This window comes from Onychostruthus taczanowskii, unplaced genomic scaffold (genome assembly GCF_017590055.1).
Source record: "Onychostruthus taczanowskii isolate IOZ18803 unplaced genomic scaffold, ASM1759005v1 scaffold88, whole genome shotgun sequence".
In the NCBI taxonomy this organism is placed as follows: Eukaryota; Metazoa; Chordata; class Aves; order Passeriformes; family Passeridae; genus Onychostruthus; species Onychostruthus taczanowskii.
This window is the reverse complement of record NW_024506773.1, coordinates 147,588-170,106: the sequence shown is the minus strand read 5'-3', so window position 1 is coordinate 170,106 and position 22,519 is coordinate 147,588. Positions and strand designations below refer to the sequence as shown.

Below are 22,519 nucleotides of genomic sequence, written 5' to 3'. Positions count from 1 at the left end.
CTCGCCGCCCCTGCCGGCGAGCTCGGCCCGGCGCAAAATGGCCCTGGGGGGCGGTCGGAGCCACGCGGGGGCGGGAAGAGGCGCGGGAGGGGGTTTGTACCGGGGAGTCCCGTCGGGGTCCCGAACACAGCAGCTCCGCGGCGACTGCGGGGAGGACGGCGGGGATCAGACTTGGGGCACTGAGCGGTGGCATCGCGGCGAGGGCAGCAGTGCCGTGAGGCGGGCAGGGGCTTGCTCAGTGACCCCGAGAGCCTGAGCACATTTCCTCTCGGGCCCTGTTAATGGTACTTGCACTTAAGACGCTTCTCGGCGGCCTTCAGAAGAGGAGTGCGAGGCAGATTTATCAGGAAAGCTACAAAGAAAGCCTGATACGCCGAGAGTAACCAGAACTGCGGCAGAAAGGATCTGTTTGCTTAAAACAGGCCCGGGCCCACTGTGCCCTGTACTATGGGGAGCTCAGTGGAGCAGAGCCAGCGGAAATGTGAAGATGCAGGGTGAACATAAAGCAAGTTGGTTGCAGTGACTCATCCACGTAGTAGAGAATCTACAGTCAGATTTACTTTGTTATTCAGGTACAGCTGGTGAAGCACTCAGGTTGTCTTGAGCAGGCTTAATGTTCAAATACTGCAAAGAAAGGGATTACTGTGATTCTTTATAAAAATTGGAACTTCCCTGTTTAAGTCTGCTCTGATCACTGAAGCAAACGTGATTTCCCCTATCCCTTCTTATCGGTGAGGTTGCTCCTGTTTTCCAGCCTAATTGTTTTCTTTCTGCTCATTCACATGAACTCTTTAAATGGAAGAAGAGAGCATGTAATTTGAAGTATAAGAGTGGCCTGTGTTGCTTCTTTTAGAGCCAATTTTTTTGATGAATTCAAGTGCAGAAACAAATTGCAAAAATCAGTAGTACATTCTCAAAGGCTGGAGTAATAGCAGGCTGCGACAGCAAGGTGGCCCTGTTCCACCGCCCAGCTGTACATCGTGCTGGACCTCTTGCATCAGACTTAGGGTTCAGCTGGCTTTTTGAAAGTTGGTTTTTCCAATGCATCGAGGCTTTCTGGACACGGCATGCACTGCAGCTGCACAGCCCAGCAGTAGGATGGGTGTCATGAGCACCCCCATTCCAGCAACAATTCCTCAAACCTGCACTTAAATCATCCAGTGTTAAACTGCAGCTACTCTTTGAGTCTAAGCTTTGGCTCAAATTTGAACAGTAAACCGGTGTCTCATATCGTGCAGTAGCCTGTGTCAAGGGTTCTCAAACTTGACTGGGGGTGTGGTAGAGAAAGATGAGTGCATGTTGAAAGATAACAAAATACTGCCTTTCTGCCTAGAGATTCTTCTGCTATTTAAGACTTGGCAAAAAATTGCTGCCCTCACTATCTCAATTATTTAAGTGGTGAAATATCCCAGATCAGCCAAATTCCATTAAACACAAAGTGCAGAGGAAAGTTATCTTAAACAAGCAGTGTACCAATTTTAAAGTTGTTGCATTTACTCCCCAAGGAAGAAAGGATTCTCATCAAGAGGGGGGTGAAGAGGTTAGCCAAACTTAATGTGTAATTTTTTGTTAGATGAGCTTTAACTTAGACTACTGTAAATTGAATGAAAAAACATGGAGAAGGGTGATAAGGAGCTTTTGGGATTAAAAATAAAAATAAACCCCAAAGCCTTCATTACTATCTTACAGCTTTTTTAAGTAGTACTTTGCTGTTGCAGTTCTGAAATTAATGAAGTGTGCATAGATTATTGCTGAATGTATTTTACTTCAAAGCTGGTTATTCCCCAGAAGTCAGAGGCTTTGCACGTCTGCTATCACAGTACTTTCTAGACCACTTTTCGAATACAAACTTCTGGGTTTTGATTCAATGCCAGAGGAGCAAAATAACATCCTTACCTTTGCAGCTGTGACCACAACATAAAATCAAGCAGGAAGAGCTGATGCTGGGGTTGTTTTCACTACACTTAAGGCACCTTGAGATTTGGAGCTCACACAAAGAGATGGGCCCACTCACACCCTGTGGCTGTTAGAAGAGCACTTGGCTTTTCTTTTAGACCTTTAACCAGCACTGCGTCTTCTCTGTTAAGCAACCCAGCTTCCCCTGTGTGAGCAGTGCTGTCGCACAGCAGCTTCCCCCATTTGCCTGTGCTGCCTTACCCAGGCTGCCCTCGGAGCACGGTTTGGTAGCAGCCCAGCTTGTGGTTCTGGGAATTAGGAGGAGGCTCTAGGCACAGCTCTGAAGGGTGGCTGCATCAGCTCTAGACAGCTTTTGTGTGTAGGCTTCTCTGCTTGTCGTAACTCCCAGCTGTACAAGTGCCACTAAAACAGAATTCAACAAGTGATGTGTGTGAATACCTGCCTTGAAATGCTTGCGTATTCAAGCAAATGGGAGGGGAGTGGGGGAAGAAATGCACTAGCTGGATTTTTCTATTTCTCTGTACTGCTGTAAGTGACTCAGTCTACAGTTTTGAGCTGTGATTTTGCATAACTGAGGAGGTTGCAGAAAAAGGCTATATTATGTCTCAGTTTCTGGGAGGAGCAGTTATATGACCGTCAGGCTAATGTGGGAACTAACCTCTTGAAGATGCAGTTTTTACTTTTTTGTACTCAGCATATTGTAAGGAATATAAAGTTCTTGAGAGTATGCTTCTGAAAAGCTACCTGATACACAAGAATATTGGAATATGTTAGAAAAATTTCAAGTTATCAGTTCAGCATAGTTCAGTCTTTTCCCTGCTGTGAGCAACTTGAAAAAGGATCACCAGGTATTTGATTGTGACATTTGTCTTCTAGTATGTTATGAGGATCCTTTCTGGTATTAGAATGTTGTAAGTGACAGAACCCTTTTATCTGCTGTGGTGCAGTGGTGGATTTTTAACAACTGCACAGCAGTAATAGAAGTTGAATTTAACCACCCCAACCTCCTTCCCCCAGGGCAGAGTAATTTGCTTTTCTTGGTGTTTAAGTGTTTTCACTAAGTGTTTGCATAGCATACCACCAGCTAAAATACATAGTCCATTTCCAGAGCTCTCTGAGAGTACTCTGCATATCTTCGGTACACAGTAGGGAATAGGGGCTTTGCCCTGCCTTTCTTACCTCTCCCTTCACCAAATAAAAAGTCAGTCCTGCTATTAATTTGTTCACTACTCTAAACATAGTAAGCTCAATTATCCATTACATCAAAATGTATTCTGCCATCATGATATTAGACCTCTTGTGGATCAAACTGGAGGCGAGTAAAGAGGGAATGTTTTCTTTTTTCCTGTCTGTAGCTGTATCTGCTTTGAAGATTGGCTTTGTAAGCTTCTCCCATTAACTAACAAAGAGATAGAAATCTTCCACATCCCTGTGTGCCTTCTCCAGATGTGGATTAAGTTCATTAATGGCAACAGTAATCTCCCAGACTGTCTGACAGGTGTTGATCTGTGCACCAGCACTAGTGCAGATTCTCACTTTGATGATGTTAAATAAGAGCGTGGGTTTGAAGCAGATTGTTTCCATGTACTGCACTTTGACTTGAACATAAAATTCAAGATGGATCACCAGAGGCTGCACCACTAGTGAATGCTCAACAGTCTCCACAACTCAATGTTGGTAAAGTCCGTGAGGGCAGGCAAGAGCTAACCTAAACCAACCACACACACAGAACCCATAGTGGGAACACAATCCTCAGCATCCGGTATTTTCATTTGCAAACTCATGCTTATTCCTGATATGGACATAGCCAGCAATAATTATAAGAATCCAGTCTAGCATTAAAATAATTAAAATTGACATCTTGAACTCCCCCAGAAGGAAGACCCATAAGAAGTAGGAATATCCATAAGGAAATTAGATCCAACAGAAGTCTAAAACAGTCCCAGAAGACCTCACACCACTCCTTTCCAGTCTTTTAGCAGTCTGCAGGAGCCTCTACAACTGGTTGTGTGGTATTGGTGAACACCAGAAACTGAAGGTGTAAACACAGGGTGATACACCAAGATCTGGACTACTCAAAAAGACATGGTCATCTGAACAACACTCATTTTGGTGTAACATGAGGGATCCATTGCCTGAGGCTGGGAAATGTATGTAGGGTACCTGGGAGGTAGGCTAAAATAAAAAGATACTCAGAGTACAGAGGCATTTATGGATACAGATAGTTCAGTTTGGCAGGTTGTAAGTAAATAGAAGGAATGCAAGTCTTGCTAGAGATAAAAATAAATAGATTTGTCCTGTCTTGGCAGAAGAGAACCATGAAAGAAGTTTTAACATTAAAACCAGGCACAGAAACAAAAGTTAAAACGTTAGAGAACTGCAAAAACCTGCTCTGGAAAGCATGTGAGATAAGAGTGATTAGGATTCATTTGATAGGCTTAGAGAAAATTCGGATACTTTCCATACACGAGTGGTTTTATTGGAGATTGCTGCTGGGCTGCTATTCAGCCTGCTGGGAGAAAAAGTGTAAGCCAGTAGGGGAAATACAGACCTTGCCAGGTAAAGAGTCAAGGATAATTTAAATGGACACACATTGAGGAAAAGAAGCCATGAAATACCTTACTTAACAGGAGGGTGTTTTTTCTTGAGGTCTAAAAATGAGGAACACTGTTATCTTGAAAATCCTTCATATCTTGTCTGCGCAATACAGACATCACGAAGTCTTACATATAGCCTTGCTTACTCTGGTTTCTGGTATAATTTTCTTCTGGCCCCTGCACAAAATTAAAACCTCTTCAAAATACATGGTTAGCATCCCTTCAGCGGCCTTGGTGGTACTGGTTGTCCAGTAAGTATCTTATTGATGAGCATTCTGAGGAAGGAAACACAGCCTACCTGTTTACAAAAGTGACACAGCACTGTTTTTGCATTACTTTTGCATTTAACTGCTAGTCAGTAAAATATTTAGGCTTTAATTTTTGCCTTGACACCTTAATACCATCTCTCCTTAGGATCCTGAAAGCAGCAACATGATGTAGTTCATATACCAACATATTTTGACTACTGAGTTTAGATGGAAGAATGATGTTGCTTATTCCAGTAGGACTGGAAAGCAACTGTCAGCACTTAGAACTACAATGTGAGCTGCATGTGAGTTATTAAGAGCTGCAGCTATCTAAGCTTAATCCTGGCATCCAGGAACATTTCCTTGGATTTTACTGGACAGATACACTTGTGGACACAGCTGTACAAGCACTGAGAGAGAAAACTACAAGCCTGTGTGCTTCAGAGCCTGCAGTACAGTTAAAAACATATAGCATGCTAGCACAAGTGAAAGGGAGAGCTGCTATGTGCAACTTGATCATTACATTTGGTCTAGCGGTAGCATAGACACAGAACTGCTCTACAAGTGCTGTAGTACAACATTTCTACACGTATCATGGTTAGAGAGCCCACCTTAACAGGTGCTTTAGAATAAATAGTACTTCTAAGATTTCCTGTGCTGAGTAGGAGTACATTAAGAAGATGGAAGCCATCACACACCACTCGGAAAAGGGTAATTAATAGCTTACCAAGATCCCCATATATGCCACATAACGGTCTTTAATCGTTGTCAAACATAAAAATATATCAAAATTTGAAGCCTAGGACATTTTCACTTAGTTTCCTGCCTAAAGTAGTTGTAGGCTTCTGCTTTAAAATTACTCTTCTTAATACTAGAAGCTCACAGGTACCTCTTCTCAAATTTTGGTGCCTCTCCCTTGCTACTCTTTTAACCTTTCTTCTTTGAGTCTCACAGGTCCAAAGCTTTCAGTTGAATTAACTCTGCCTTACCCAGAAGTGGTGAGGAACTTGTTTCTCTGAATATTAATCTTATTAGGTATGAAGGACTAATGCTTCAAAAAATAAGTTGCCTGAATTTCTGTTACTTTGAGAGTTTGGGGTTTTGTTTGTTTGGTTTGGTTTGTTTTTGCAGTCAAAATTCCACAGGCTTCTGAGTAAATGAGTTGACTCCAGGGGTATACACTGTTAAACACAGGATGTTTGCTTCCCACGTTTATTACAAAATCTACAGTGATCTCCACAGAGCTTCCATTTAATTGGAGTTTTGCCACCAACTTAAATAGGTAGCTCAAGTCCAAGTTCATTAACAGTATGGAAAGGTTTACTCCAAGTGTAGGATGTAGTAGAAAGATTAAAAGCTGAGCAGTTGCCTTTACATGGTGAGCATGCCTGAGCTTGATGAGGTTATTTCCTGAACCTAAACTATAAACAAGGAACCGGGCAAAGTTGCAAACCTGCATATGGGATGCATCTGCTGGAAATTATGACAAAAACTAACAATCTTCACCTCACTGAAATCAGTGAAACATTTTCCATGTACTTGATTGGAGCCAGGATTTTACTGTGGGCACTTACACTTCAGTTTTGCAGGAATTAATGCACATCACACAGTAAATACCTCTGAAAAATGTTTTAGCTTCTCTCCTTCCCAGTTCTCCTTTTTCTTTAGGCTGAGTTTTAAATAGCTTTCCTAAACCTTTTCCGTCTCCATTCCCCTTTTTAAATCAGAAATTTAATAGATATCCTTTCAGCATTCTGCTTGGGCAACACCAATGCCATCACTTTTACACTATATTAATCATTATGCACAATAGTATGATGTCTTCCATCAGAATTGCAAAGCAGTTAACATATATTAATTAAGTACTGTGTCTCTGTGAGGCATGTAAGTAATTAATTTTGTAAGCCAATGCCATTTAAAGGAAAGAGAAGGGTGGAATCTCATCTTAGTGAATAGTCTCTTACTCGTTTACAGTTATTTTCTTCCTGGGTGTCTAGACCTGAAGTAAGTTCCTTATGCAGCTTTTGCAATGGCATCAGTGACAGGCACATTTGTGAAGCTGAAATTCAAGATATCTCTTATATTTCCATGATGTGAAAGCATGTCCTCTCAAATTCATTGTCAAATGTAATTGTGGTGAATCAAGTCAGTAGAGAAGACAGGGGAAGAATTTGAGACTTATGCTCCAGCCCTGCCTTCACTTCTTTAGGACAGGTGTTACTAAACTTTTGGTGTTCTGTGTTTGCTTTTGTGCACCTAGCAAAGGACTTCCTGGATGGTACAGGCTTCCCTTTCCCAGGCACATTTACTCTTTGCACCTGGAAATCATATTTAGGCAGATTTTGAGGGCTTCATAAATTTGTCTGGGCTTTCCAGATGTATGGTAGTTGAATTGAGCAGACTCTTCTGAGCTGGTTGCTGCGTGCCTGGGAACTCTGGATGTCAGCACTGTGAGCAGACACAGCAGTTACAGGACATGAAGCCCCTCACAGGAGCAGCGCTGTGTGCGTGCTATGCTGTCCAGCCATGCATATGAAGTGCAACACATCAGAAACAGCAGACTTGATGTAGACATGGCTGTGCAGTCAGCCCACTCTTTCATGGGGGAACTACATAGTTATTTGCATATGAATTATACATCTCCTGGTCTTGTGTGTTGCAGCTGCTGCATATATACACAGATTTTTCTACCCATTAAATCCTCTGCAGATCTGTGGGATTTCTACCATTCTAATTTGCACCCTGATATACACAGTCCTCCAAAGAACAGGACCCTTACTTGTTATACTTCTCCTGTCAATTCCCACTTCCCTTCTAATAACAAGTTCTTGCAATAAGACAGTTCTTCCATGAGACAACCTCAGACAATTTCAGTTCACACAGAAGAAAGACCGTCCTCACTCCTTTTTCTCTCCTCAGGAGTCCTTGGTCTTGGTAATTCTGCTGCTTACCATGCCTTGAAGAAAAACAACAGGAAGGTGGCTAGGTTTCTCTGGCATAGTGAGGTAAATAGCTGACTAAATGGCAGATAGGAGGTAGAGGATCAGCAAATTTGCTGATGATACCTAGCTGTGAGGTGTGGAGGGAAGCCATGACACTTGGCAGGCTTGAGAGGTAAGCCTGTGTGAACCTCATGAAGTTCAACAAGGCCAAGTGCAAGGTGTTGCAGATGGGCTGGGGCAATCCCAAGCACAAATAGGCCAGGCAGAAAATGGATTGAGAGCAGCCCTGGGGAGAAGGAGTTGGGGGTGTTGGTAGACAAGAAGCTTGACATGACCCAATGTGCACTTGCAGCCCAAAAATCCCACTGTGTCCTGAGCTGCATCCAAAGCAGTGTGGCCAGCAGGGCCAGGGTGGGGATTCTGCCCCTCTGCTCTGTTCTCATGAGACCCTATGTAAAATGCTTTATCCAACAAAAAAAGGACATGGACCTGTTAGAACAAATCCAGAGGAGGGCTGTAAAGATGCTCAAAGGGCTGGAGTACCTCTCCTGTGACAACAGGCTGAGAGAGTTGGGGATGTTCTGCCTAGAGAAGAGAAAACTCCAGGGGGACCTTAGAGCAGCTTTCCTGTACCTAAAGAGGACCTTTAAAAAGCTGGAGAGTGACTTTTTACAAGGGCCTGTGATGATACTACAAAGGGGGATAGTTTTAAACTGAGTAGGTTTACATTAGATATTAGGAAGAAATTCTTTACTGTGAGGATGTTAAAATTTTGAGCAGGTTGTTCAGAGAGATGCCCCATCTATGAAAATATTCAAGCCCAGATTGGATGGGCCTTGAGAATCCTGATCTAGTGGGTAGCATCCCTGGCCATGGCAGGGGGTTTGGAACTAGGTGATCTTTGAAGTCCCTTCCAACCCAAATGATTTCTGTGATTCTGTGATCAGGGAAGTACTGAGATGTTGCAAGTGCAGCTGAGAGAATGGCAAAGAGCTTGAGAGACCTGACCTCTCACTTTTGCAAGTGACTTGATAGATCAAGTTAGCTGCCTGTGAAGTGGTAATTTGGTTAGTTTCTTTTACAGAACGGAGGTCCTACATTGACTCTTTTTCTCTTCTCCTTGGAAATATCATTCAGTATGGGAAAATTTGGGTGGATTCAGTTTTTTGTCACATCACTACATTAGAATAATATATTTGGGAGGGTTATCAAGGATTTTCTACATTGCTTTCCTACAGGCATTTGTATATAACTTTCTTCCATATGTTTCAGTGGCCTCACACCAGTTGGTTTGTTTTACTGCTATTAATATGTTGGATGCTAAAACCATTGCTATAATCGTGTCCATAAACATTTATGATTTTTAAACATGCTTATTCTGATTCATGTTATCCTCAAAAATACTTTGAATCCATTATCTTGCTCTTTTGAATTAGTTCAAAATTTTACCTAAAGCTAGATACACCTCCCATGTTTGTGGAAGCTGCTTTGAAATTAAACAGAAATTTGAGAAGCTTCTGTTGGCTGCCTCTGAGTGTCAAGCACATTAAAAATTCCTCCCACTCCCCTAGAAAATTAAGAGCTAAAGAAATTATTTCCCCCCCTACTTCTAGCTAGATTTGAACTAGAAGAACATAAAATCACACTATGATGAAATTCTGATTTTTCCTTCAGTATTGTTTGGGAAATGATGGAAGAGTTCAGTGCATTAATAAAGCAGTTTAGACACCCGTCTGCCACAGTGGTGGAGCTCAAAAGATCAAAAGAACATTCTCATCTGCTTGACACACACACACACCCAGTGTTTGTTCATTAATGGCATAGTTTTAGTGTAGGTTATAACTGTACACATTGTACAACAACGCGTTGCCATGAAGTTCCCTGTCCCTAGGGAACAGAAGGAGCAGAAAAAAAAGTAGTTGATTAAAGCATTCTTAGCAGCTGAGAACATCCCTAACACTGACATGTTACTATGAACTTAGAAAGGGTGGGAAGAATAACTGCTCACCACCATCTCCATTTGATGGTGTTGTTCAGAATAAATCCCTGGTAGAATAATCCCTGATAAGAGATGCTCTAGCTTTCAGAAGTCATGCTCTCAAAGCATACACAGTGGGGAGATGTTGTAGTATCAGTGCTCCATAAAATATGCACAATTGATTTGGGGTTGCCCATCTGTTTTGGTGACAGAAAGTTAATGGTGGCTTCGCTGGGGTATGCCTGGTGGGCTGCAATGGTCTGGATAGTACAGTCCTGCTCAGCACAGCCTGTCCGAGTTCCCAAGCAGCTCCCAGCCACAGGCAGCCTCAGCAAGCTCAAGTGATATCAGCTCTTAGTGATTATCAGCTCATTTGTGATTTCAGCTCTTCAGCTTGCTAGGTGCCACAGCAGACACAGGGAGAGAGAGGAGAAGGCCATGTGAGGTTCCAAAGAAATTCTTTGTTGGTGTCTTCCACAAAGGTTCTCAGTGACAGCTCTTCTGTCGAACGGGGCAGAAGTAGGGGTTTATATAGGGTACAGGGGTTTTGGAAATTGTACAATAGTAAGGGTCAAGGGAAAGTGACCTATAGTATTAAAGAGAGATAAGCAAGGGTCCGAAGGGGGAAGAGGGGCTTCTATGGTCCAGTCATCATGACTTGGCATTTCCTGTCTTAGGCTTCTGGCCTCCAGGGAAGCCTTGCAGGCCCTGGGCCTGCTACAAAAAGTGAAAGTCTAGATGTTTGTGTCTTAAACCAAATATGACCCATTTTAGGTTCTGAAGTAAAAGAGAGTTTGTCCTTCCCTGACAGAGACAAGATCCATTGTGTTTTTCCTGATACTCATTCCATAGGGTCTGTAAAGACTTCAAACTTCACTGAAAAGCAAAAAGCCCTTGGTGGGGGGAGTGGAGGGATTGGAACTAGACAACCTTTAAGGTCTCTTTCAACGCAGACCATTCCATTATTCTATGATTTGCTTACTGGTTTTGCAATTTTAGAAAATAAATTTTCTCACCTCTAGTTTAGGAAAATCACAGTTGTAATGAGGTTAGCTGGGTGGATTCCAGATCACACTCATTCCTTTCATGGTAGCTTTGACTTAGTGGCAGAGCACCAGAAACTAATCTGACCCTTTCTCTCCATGAAAGTGAAAGTGTGCTAGGCAGGCATTTCAGAACGCAGGGTAACATACCTGTGTATTGTACACAGATAATCCTCTTTCTACTTTGCTGACTGTAACCTGCTTAGTCTTACACGAAATGTATTCATCGTCTTTTCCTAAGCCTGATCCAAAGCCTGTTGAAGTCAGTGGAAAGAGTCCAGATATTTTTTCAGTAGTTTTGGAGCTGAGTCTATATGAACAGCTGGTCTAGCACTGAGTCTTGTAGTTGAAAGACAAGGAAAATAAGCAGCACCAAACCACATTGGACTTGATGCTGTATTAAATATATAAATGAAAGTAATGTGAAACTTGTAAAACCAGACTGGACAAAACACTCTGAAACATGCTGCAGGGAACAGTCTAGTGCTAGCAGGGGAATAAGTTAGCTATTTAATGATTTCTTTTCCATAGCTTTTACTTTTCCACATATTCTGTAATGTAACAGTACTTTTTTCTCCTTGGGCAAATAGCTGTCAGACAGCAGCACTGGAATGAGAACATATGTAGAGTTTGCTTTTATCTTACATTACAAAAGGAGTATGAATACCTTGTGTTATTCCAAGTATAAAACTACAGGTGTCAAATCATTTGGTACTTTAAATCCTGTGCCAGAAAAGTAATCCAGTAAAAATAGCTATGTCCTGTCAAAGCTGAGCAGTTAGTATTGTTATTGCCGTTTCTTGCATGGCTCCAAGAGTGTAAGATGGCAAAAACAAGTGTAAGAGACCAGCAGGAAACTTTCCTGGAATCACCCAGAGCACAGAAAGATAGGAGGATAGAAACGAGGTAAAGCTAATGACGCAAAGTGAGATTCTGCCTAGTCTGATTTACAATTAGTTTGTACTTTAAAAATACTGTTAAACAAAAGCTGGTTAACATCTTAGGGGCTGATTCTTACCCAGAGATCTCAAATAATTAAATTAAAGAGTAATTTGTGCTGGGTTCTGGGTGAGTATGTGGTTGATCCTCTGTCCTAAGGAGTGTACCATGTAAAAAGTAGAAGAGTATTTAGCTGGAAAGGTTGAAGAATTGTATCATCTCCACCTTACAGGTGGGAATGCAAAACAGGGGTGAAGAAGTTTGGCTGCATTAAACAGTTGGGGTCTGAGTTGTCTGTGGCAGTGAACCTCAAAGTCCTGTCAAGTGCTTTGCAAACAAAGCTATCCATACCTAATTGTGGTATGGATATGAAGTTGTGAATGAATGTATGTGGTGAAGTTTCCTGTGGACCTGAAGTAAAACAGGAGATACAAGAACAGGTCATAGCAGAGCTATGGGTTTTGGTATGTGAATTTCTCCTCAAAAGATTGTGAAGAGGCAGAAACACTTTATGGAGCTTCTGGAATTTAGGTTAATACTTTTGCTGTCCATTCCACAAAAGCCAGGACGGAAGAAAATGTATATAGTAGATTATGTCTACTAGGGGGCAGAAGAATCACTGCATTTAATGCTCTTTTTCAGGTCTTCAGAGCAACAGTGAAAGCTACAGCTACAGTGGACAGAGACAGCCTGATTTGCTAAATTGGGAACATACTGCTTCAGTCAGTATGGATGTTAGGAAGCTAATTAAAGGACATAGCAGCTGACAAGTGAATCTTCAATCCCTGTCAAATCCCTTAAGTTTATGACAAGTGTGAAGTAGTTAATATAGAAAAGAAATTTTTACTCCTGAATTCACGTGTTTCCAGATGAGATGTGTTTATTTTCATGGTAATGATCAGAACACATTTTACTTAATATTTTAGGATTAATTTTGTCTGCTTTATAAATCACTTCGCAAATCCCAGCTCTCTTCCCCTACTTCTTGAAAACCGTGGGAGTCATATTAGTTGTCCACACTGGTATTTTAAGTAAGTGGCATGAAGGGTGTGTCAGGCTGCATAGTATGCTGCTGAACATCAGACCAAATCCTCGTGCTTAGAGGCTGCAGTTGTGCTGAAAGGTCAGAAACACCAAGGACATGTAGTGTACCAAAACTTGCCTGTCCTGAGGTAGTGAGGAACAGTCACATGTGTTGATTTACAGAAAAACTTTGTTTGGTTCCTTTTTTTTTCCTTTGCAAACCACATGCTCTTGCTGAAGAAAAATATCTCATGCTGCAATTATTAAATCCATTTTAGGTTATATTTCCATTAATGTGTGAAAAGACTGTGCCAAAACCCAGAATCAGCTATGAAGGATAAATTGTGGGGTTTTTTTAATTTCCAAAAAAAAAATCAGTAGTAAGTTGTCAGTACATCAAAGGATGCATCTAGTGTACCTCGGTATGCTGTAACGTGAGCTATTTGTTCAAAAGTTAGCTCTAGTTAACTAACATGATTATTCATTCTAAAATAAGCACTCAGGCCGTGTTTGCTCCCAGGCAAATACTTGTTCTGCTACAGTTCCTTCTCAGCTCAGCTGCCTCTGATCCCCTTTGCAAGTGCTGAAGTTGTTAGCCTTTGTAGTCATGAGAGTTAATTACCACTCATTTTGTTCACTTTTCTGCATGGCCAAAAGCTTTTATGTCTTTTACATGATTTGGGAGTGGAAAGACTTGCCTGCATTAAGGGACTGTTTCTTATGCAATATGTGATTAATAGCTGCCAAGAAGTGGTCTGCCACATGTGTGCTGGCAGGTTGGTGGCTGTGCAGCTGCACTGCTAATTACATGGCTGGGCTGGGTAAGCACAGTGCATCTGATGGTGGAGATAGGCTCCAGGGCCCCGCAGGAGATCGAGGTTAGGTAAACTGGGCCACCTGGGCTGTGGTGGCTAGATGTGGCATCTGGGGATAGATGGGATGGATCTGAGGTTGAAGCCTGGACGTGTGGAGAGAGCATCTAGGAGCTATGGTATGAGGCAGTCAGTAAGGAGCAGAGGAAGAAGTTAATAGCAGGCTAAAGCAATTCATGAAGCAGTCAGCTGTGCACAGCATGGCCCTTTGGTATTGGACTGGACTCCCTTAGTTTTGGGAGTGTTTGTGTAGTAGGCAAGGAGCGTGTATTATTGTTTAGCTTTCATATCAGTCCAAAAGAAGTAGGTTAATCTCCCAGCTCAAAAGCACTGTCCCCACAGAAATGGATATTCAAACACACTGCTCTTCAGAGGCTGTGGCCTGCAGTAGCAGGAAGCTCAGGAGAGACTGCATACTTTTAGTATCTCTAAGCTCTGGAGCTTTTTCCTTGAATTATGTTTTTCCTTTTCAGCTAAATAAACCATAGCAAAAAGCCTTTCACTGTGTGCTAAGATATTCTCAAGTGCTCTTGTTTCCAAGGGTGACTTTAGTGGGGGCAGTGATGCAGTCTCAGAACAGAGCTCTTACGTGTCCCAGTTACAGAATTGCTTCCCATGCTGCTGACAGCTTGATTTGTGAAAGAAAAAAGAATAGCAAAACAACTCAACCCACAGCCTGTGCAAGAGAGAAAAACACAGACTTGCTGTGCTTTAGGGAAAGTGTCAGACACAAACATTTCAAAGGACGAAAGCTTCTAGTCTTCATGTACATGATAAAAATCCTTTTACAAGGGTAAGTCACATAACTGTAACTATTTTTAAGGTTTTAAAGTTTCCTGTTTAATACCTATGGGATAAGTCTGTGCAGCTAGCTGGAGGCCAATTTTAACCTTGGACTATTGAAATCTGTTGACCTGTGGTTTGGTACAGAGCTGGCCATTGTTGTTTTTTTCCTGCTTTGAAATAAGGGATATCTGGGAAACTTCTGGTACTGCCACCCCCCAAAACAAAAAAAATCCACGTCTGACTGTGTGCTAGACCTACTTCACTTAGCTGCGAAGTGTTGCAAAGTAGCCAGATACTGAAAATGCTGCTAATTGAGCAGATATATCAGACTTAGAAACTCACCATTATGTGTTTATCCTGAATCTGGTAGATACTAAGAGGACTTTAAGTGTATGTATAATTCCAGAGCTGTTTAGTTTTGGTTGAAGACTAAGCAGTAGCTGTAGAAAAAGAAGACAGAACTGAAGTGTTCTGCAGTTGAGCAAGAAATTTTATTTCTAAAGCAAAATCTCATGCACTACAGGGCTCATGATTCAGAAATCTGGTATAATGCTGAAGGAAGCTGTGTCTTGATTTGCAGCTTATAAAAACAGGATTTTGCTAATAAATGTGATCTTCAGAATTATCGACCAACAGATTCTTAAATGTGGAGGTCATGGCTTTGTCTTGAACAGTAGCCTCCTATGATTACTGTGTACTGTATTTTTATGATAGGTGACACAGCTTCTTCCTGGATACTTAGTTATGTCACCATTAAATGGAGAAAAGGAATTGGGATGACCTAGTCTGGAAGGGGTAAAGCAAACAGCAAAGCACTGCCATTGGTGAAACAAACTTTCTTTAAGTACATTCTCTAGTTAGTGTGAGTCATCAGTCATCAATCAACATTTGCTCTCTTCTTCCTCCTCTGTCTTTCCCTGAGCTGTATTATAAAGCAGTGCTGTGACTGGAATCAGGGGTGCACTATCTGGGAGTGGTCCTGAAAGAAGAAAGGGATGGGGACTGTGGGTAGGAACTGAGCCAAGGCACAGAGAGACAAGCAGAGCCCAGTTTGCAAGAACTGCTTGAGTCAAGTGCTGCCTCTTAAAAATAGCTCTGGAAGGACATATCTAACCTTGGACACCATGCAAGCCATGCATGAGTCCAGTAACTTCCTTGGTGACTGTTCCCTGCACTGCCTGTTCTACCTCTCAAACCTGGAGTTGCCCCTGTTTCTTCCTCCTAATGCAGGCTTTGGTCCCAGACTGTGTATACCTCTCCCTGTCATTGCCCCATCCCCGGATGTTCACAGTTGCTCACAGTGCACAATGTTTCCTAAAGTCAGCCAAATACACAGTATTGAGGATGCACTTCTAACACGTGCTGATCTCAGAAATCTGTCTTCACCCATTTAATTTCCTTATAAGAATGTGTCAGAAGTGTTTTCTTCTCTTACCATGTCTGTATACACATGTATGTTCATCTGTGTATCTGTGTGTATACCCCATTATTAACAGTGAGCACTAAGTGTAGACATCAGGGATGAAATGGACTGTAAAATTTCCATGCTGTCTGCCCAAACAGCACACTGGCTGCAAAAGAATGCTCAGATGTTTATAATAGCTAGACTGAATGATGATGATGAGGATGATGATGATGATGTCTCTCAACTGGCAAACTTTTCTGAAACTCAGAAATGTCTGCTACTTGATATGCCATTTTTTCAAATTTGTGATTCCAGTTTTCTGCTCTGTTAGAGCACCATGTAGATTGAGCAAAACAAAGTTAGGGCTATGACAAAATGTTTTGATATCTTGTCCTAATTCAAGAGAGGGTTTCTCACCTCTCCGTGGGAGAGAGCTGGTTGGCAGCCTGGGCTGAAGCTGCAGTAATCCTAGTTTTGGTGACAGTAGCTGTGTCATTGGTTTTGTTCTTCCACTGGATCCCAGGATGAAAGCAGGACCAGGAGTGGAATTAAGGTGGCAAATCTGTAGATTGAAGAATACAAATTCAGTTATAGTATTGTCTGTGCTATTAGCCAAGTTCAGCCAATTGTATTTATGTGGAGCAACACCCAGAGCCTGCTTGAGCCAGTGGGAGTTTTGCCATCAGTTTCCCCGACGAGTAAGATTTTGCTTATTGTTTAAATTAGCTATATCTTCATGGGAGCATATGGGAGCAAATGCAAAGGCCTTGCAGCTTTACACATTTATTTTGTTACACAGGTAAAAGCTGAGACAGCAAAACCCATCTGCTAAGCCTTCAACACATCTCTATAAAATCTATGTTAGGGTAAGAGTATTCTTTTCTATTTTATTTATGGCCTTGGCTGCCTGAATGAGTGCATCTGGAGCTCAGATGTCTGATGCCCTTATTGTAAATTAGTTAACTTGAAAAACCGCACACACTGTCAGATCTTTGCTGTGGAAATGCCATGCTCAGTAGTGGTGGTGCTTTTGTGTGTGCATATGTTTTTTTTATGTGAAAAGGCTCTTGAATTTTATGCATAAACACTATTTTCTGTCTCTCTTTTTTTCCCCCCCTCCCTCTTTTGTTACAGACTGTGGACTAGCATTGAATATTCAGAGAAAGCTCCCCAGGGAGATTAGGGACATGGACAGATTTTAAACAGAGCCCTAATGCATGGACACAAAAGGACAAACATTCTAGTAGGAATACTTGTGCAAATTCCCTGCTTTGGGGTCAAAATGCATTAAACAGCTGCTTGCATGCTAGAGATGCTTTTAAAATCTATACAGACCAGAAATTATAAAATTTGCAAATAGAGATGGTGCTCAGTGAGAGTAGAAGTACTTTGGTGATGCCTTTTGTTATAAATCATACAACAGTATATAGTAGTCCTAGAGAGAAGTGTATCTATAAATCCCTTTCTGCAGGGCTCAGAGTCCCAGATTGTGCTGAAACTTACTTCAGGCAGGATTTGTCCTTATCCTTCCATGTCTTGGAGGGCTATTGGAACTGAGACTTAACAGCAGTAGGAATTAGATACCTTGACATGAATAAACTGCTGTTATCATCAGTTACTCTGATTACACTATTATTTAGTAAATCTACATTAAAAGATATTGAATGAAGCCATTGCACAAACAAGCATTAACAGTACATCTGTTTGGGGTTTTTGTGTAGTAGCTAAACTCAGGTAGAGTCCAGCTGTAAAAACTGGCAACCTGGATGGGTCAGCATCTGAAACTGGATTGCATAACAGCAACATGGTAATATCAAATCTGCAGTGTGGCTTTAATTGCCACACAGGTAGTATTTATCATATTGCTATGTGCATATTTAAGAATAAATGCAATTTTAAAAAAAATTCATTCTGAAATAAATGTATTGCCTTACTGTTGCTGCACATTTGCTTTATGGGTCCTTCAGCCTGACTCCACGTTACTTCTGAGCCCTATCCTCTGAAATGGAAACAGGTGTTATTTGCAATATAGAAGTGCAGCAGCATTTATATAATATTTAGATCATTCAAGTTCCCATTATAGATGACATTTTATTACGTGTACATTTCATAAGGCCCATTGCCTCTATTGCCACTGTTTCATGTTATGGTAATCCCTAAAAAAGCTGCCACTGAATTGAGGTCCTTTGTTTTACATGCTGCATGCTTGCAGCTGCTGCAAGCATTTGACATGTTCAAAGTCCATATTTCTTAAGTTCCATCTTAGTTTGGGGCAAAATAACAGGTCTTCAGTGTGGTGCCCTGCAGACTGCACTCTGCGGCCTTCAGCTTTTTATTGCTGCATGGTTCCTGACTGTCCCCAAAGCTTTTCTTTGGCTCCTGTTTGCTTTCTACTGGTTCAGACATTTTTTTCCAACCTCACAGCTTTTTTCTGGCCTACCACTCCTAACTGTGCTCTTTAAACCATTCCTTGGAGACATCTTCTCTGCACTAAAAGTAGCTCTCAAGCTTATTCTGTAAGCCAGTTTTGAGGACTGTGTTGGGTGTATGTATCCCATTTGCCTCTTGGAAGACAGCAGTCAAGTCCCACTCTGCTGCTATAAGAAATAGAAAGAACTGCAGCTGCTGTACATGTGAGATATAATTTTGGATTGTTTCAGAGTGAGGTGGCCTCTCTAACCTTAGCCTTGCTCTCAGAAATGCCTGTGGTGTAACCACATGCAACAGTTTGTGTTTTGGATGTTAAAGGCCACAGTTCTCTGCCACAACACAACTGCTGTTGGCATAAATGGCAGGATTTCATATCTGCACTCGTACATGGCCACTGAAGTTAACCAGCCACCAAGGCAAGTCAGACCCCTCTCCACAGGCTGGTCCTTGCTCAAGTAAATACTCTGAGCCCCTGAGACGGCACTTCTGGCATTAACATGGGTGCCCTTACATACCCCTGCTTTTCATCCCTAAAATGGACAGGTGTTTCTTAAATGAGTCTTGTGTCTGCTTCTGCCAGGCTTGGCTGTTTCACAGAAGTACTTGAAGAAAACAAAATGCTACAGGCTGGGAACGTTTTTGTGAGTTTGTGGTACATAGTTTTCCACAGGAGGCGGGATGCACCGTGCAGCCGGCTTGGATTCTGCTGCTGCTGCTGCTGCCCTGTGGGGGCTGCTCTCCCTCAGTTATGTGCTACATGACTGAGGGGTTCAAAGGGAGGCGAGGAGGAACCCACAAAAGCAGGACTAGGGAGTGAAATGAAGCCGCTTTCCTTCGTGTTCTTCCATCCGGAGGGGAAGGTGAATGGCGCTTGCGCATGTGTCCAGAAGGTGGCACCGGCGGCCCGAGCCTGCCGGCAGCCCTTGCTTGTCCGGCCCAGACGGGCGGGCACCGCCGCCCTGCTTGGAAACACCCTCGCTAATCCGGGGTCTCAGCCTCCTTAAAGGCTCTCAGCCCTTTAAGCTTGTAACTAAGCCGCTGCTCTCATTGCCTGGCTGCAGGCCTCTGAGCCCACGGGTGGCAGGCTTGGGGAGTGACCAGTCATCTGTGCGACTGGGATCTTGGGACTTGGAATAAGCAGCTAAGTGCTGGCAGGAGCTGAAGCTCTAAGCTGCTGGATCTTTACCTCCTCATTACAAAATTAGTTAAAAAAAAAAAAAAAAAAAAAAAAAAAAAAAAAAAAAAGCAGCCCTGCATGGTGTCTCCAGAGAGGCTTTTCTCCACTTCAACAATAAAACTATGTCTTGCAATAGATGTGTTATTATACATGCTGGCTACCATTTCTCAGGTGTCACAACTCTAAATACTGGAAGAGACGATACTTTATTTTCTCTGTTTTGGGGAAATCTCTGTGAATGTGAAAGGTAGACCTGGAGCAGGGGTTTTGCAATGTGATCTGACACCTTCTCAGCCAAACCATGAGGTGAGGAGACACCTTGGTGCTGGAGGTCTCTCAGCTCAGCATCCCTGGGTAGTGAAGCTGTTCTGCTATGAAGGAGACTAGATAAAATTTTTGAGCATGCTTGAGGAGTCAGATGAGTCAGGCTTTTCTGCAAGAGTGATTCTGACTATTATGCTTCCTTTCTTGAGAGATGGAAGATAGCTTTCTTAATTTAGGCAATGGTGTTCCAGTCTCAGAAACCACATGGTTCCATGTGAAATTTTGGAGCTATCTTGCTCTCCATGTTGGCAAGTTGATTCCCATTTTCCCTTACTAGCATTATTGCTTTTGGTTATAAAATAAAAAAAAAAAAAACCAACATATTTTCTTCCCTCTTCCCTTCACTCTGTCTCACCTCAGCAGGAGCCCAAACCAGTCTCCTGTGCCTACCACTTGGAGCCAACTGCTGTGGTAGGAAGGAGAATGCAGGCACCAAGCCAGCTACTGGTTGCGGTGCCTGTGCCAGCCCTCATCTTCCAGCCACTGCCCTCTGCTCCCTCCATGGCAGCAGTCCAGTTGTGAACATTTAGCAGGCAGGAGCAGATACTTGAGAGAAAGCAGTGGTCTGCTTACTGAACATGCTGATCACTTTTGAAAAAAAAACCCAACAAAACAACACCCAAGATATCCCCAAACTTCCAAAGTCCTCTTCTGTGCAGGTCCTTAAGCACTATTGGTTTTCATCTAGTGGCATGAGATTGTCTGGAATAAACTCCTCATATCTGGGCACAGTGTGTTACTGTGTGCCTTCACTTTAACAGTGTCCTGAAAAGACCCTTTTTCTTTAGAGGTATAAACTGATTAGCTAGAAGTACAAGTGATAGGGTCCATTTAAATTTTAAAAAGGTTTTACCACTAGGGAGAAAATGTGTAGGTGAAAATAAGGAGCAGAGGAGAAATTATTCCAAGTTTCACAGTCGACATTGTGCTGGAACAGCTTGCTTTTTCCCAGGTGCTTATCTACTGTTGATGGCTTTTGGCATTCTACATATGCAGGAAGGCAGAATATGCAGCTGGACAAGAGGGCTGCATACAGAGAGAACATTTTTGACCTTTCAGCAGCTTCAGATGTTGCAGTTCCTTCTTATTTCTTTGTTTGTTCTTTGTTTGCTTGTTTACCATAGTGTAGGGGTTGGGACACATGTTTTTTTCTTTTTTTTTTTTCCCTTTTCTTTTTTTAATTAATTTTGTTGGTTTACACCATTTCTGATAGATTCTTTATCACCTGCTCCCTTCAAGGCAAACTGCAGGGCTGCTTCCCTTCTGTAGCAGCTGTGCTGGAGGACTGCTGATGAGGAACAAAATGGGAGCTACTGAGCAGTCATTTGAAGGCTGGCTATTAAAAAGAAAAAAGCTAGCTAATTAGAGCTTAAAGGAAGAGTCAACACTTTCTGCAAAAACACCAGAAGGTAGGCTCTCCAAATCCCCTACACTCCCTGTAAATAGCTATAATTAACCCCACAGTATTCAATTTATTAATTAAAATTTAATTAATATTTTCTGTCCTTGACAGTCATTTTAGAGGCGGTCAGGAAAACATAGTGGCAGCTGGGTTTCCATAGAGCAGCAGTGACATTTAAAAGGGCAGAGCCACAGGACACTCATCTCAGTCTCCGAGTCATTCGTACCTGTGATAAAACAGAGCTGAAACTGGCCACTGGATTTCTGGGAAAGGAGGGGAGGACGGGAGACAATGCAAGTCCTGGTGTTCTCCTGCGTACTTCCAGACATCACCCTACAAATGCAGCACTCATCTTGATTATCTGAAAGTCTGAGAGAGCAGTGGAAAATGTGTGTCATCTTTCCTTACTGAGCAATTTACACACAGAGAGCTGCTCTACCTCACTGCGTTTCACTTGGGTTTGATGTTCTGCTCTATCTGGGAGAGTGAGACACCTTTCCTGAACTGCATGAACCCTGTCAAAGTAGAACAGCTATTGCTTCAAAATGCTGTGGCTGAACTTGGTGCACTGCTGTTCTTCTCCAGCAATGGGATTGCTGATCATTCATACTTCCCATAGTCAGTATGCCTGACACCCATCCGTGTCAGAGCGCTCCTCTGGAACAAATCCATTGGGATCCCCCATGGGAAATGTGAGTGTTGTCAGCTGTGTAGAGCACTCCAAGGTTTGCTTCAAACAGGATAGATGTGAAAGACACCAAATGTGTTTCCTTCAGCGAGGACAGTGTTTCATCATTATCCAAGGTCAGGCAATAGTGTAAATCGTGCCCTCACCCATCCTTTTTCTAGAGCGCACAATTTTTTTTTCTGGCATTACAGTTTTTTGACACAGCACTGCTCTGCTTGCCTGCAACATACACCTGTTAGTACTCTTCACACTTTAAACTGAAAAAGCCCACCAAGCCCATGAACAGAAAATACTAACTGTTAACTACAGGGTCATGGGAAGAGATGTGAGCTGAGCACTGTGAAGCGTGGCTGCAGCCAGTCGACTCAGTAGGGACCAAACTCTTAACAGTGTGGTCATGAGCCATCCTGCAGAAATGGCCTGTGGATGAGGGTCTGCAGTACATGCCTGGTGAGAAGAGCCGTGAGGTGAAGGAGGTCTTTTTTCCCCATTTGACAGAAAAATGCATACTGAATAAGCAAGAGAATGTACCCAGTGTATGTTGAGAGCAGATCTCCCAGATCACAAATTTTCCCAGGGGAAAATCTTCCAGTATGGAACTGTTAAGAGCAACTGGGAGAGGAGGTGGACTGCACTGCTCATCATCATGAACAGCACCTCTCCGCTTCTCTGGATGAAACATGAGGGGTTAGGCAGATTTTTGGTATATCTAGTGATTCAGGTCGTTGTGGTAGTGAAGTGGCATGAC

The 22,519-nt window shown here is 42.5% G+C and overlaps 1 protein-coding gene across 3 annotated transcripts in view; it reads left to right on the top strand.

Moving 5' to 3' along the window:
* Positions 1–22,519, top strand: part of LOC121346983 (cytochrome c oxidase assembly factor 1 homolog) — a 52,342-nt gene that overhangs the window by 201 nt on the left and 29,622 nt on the right. Inside the window, exon 2 of one of the 3 annotated variants that reach the window (XM_041425216.1) lies at positions 20,921–21,090. The exons of the other annotated variants lie outside the window; for them this stretch is intronic. The gene's annotated coding sequence lies outside the window, so the exon portion shown is untranslated. The remainder of the gene's footprint in view (positions 1–20,920; positions 21,091–22,519) is intronic. 3 annotated transcript variants of the gene reach the window in all.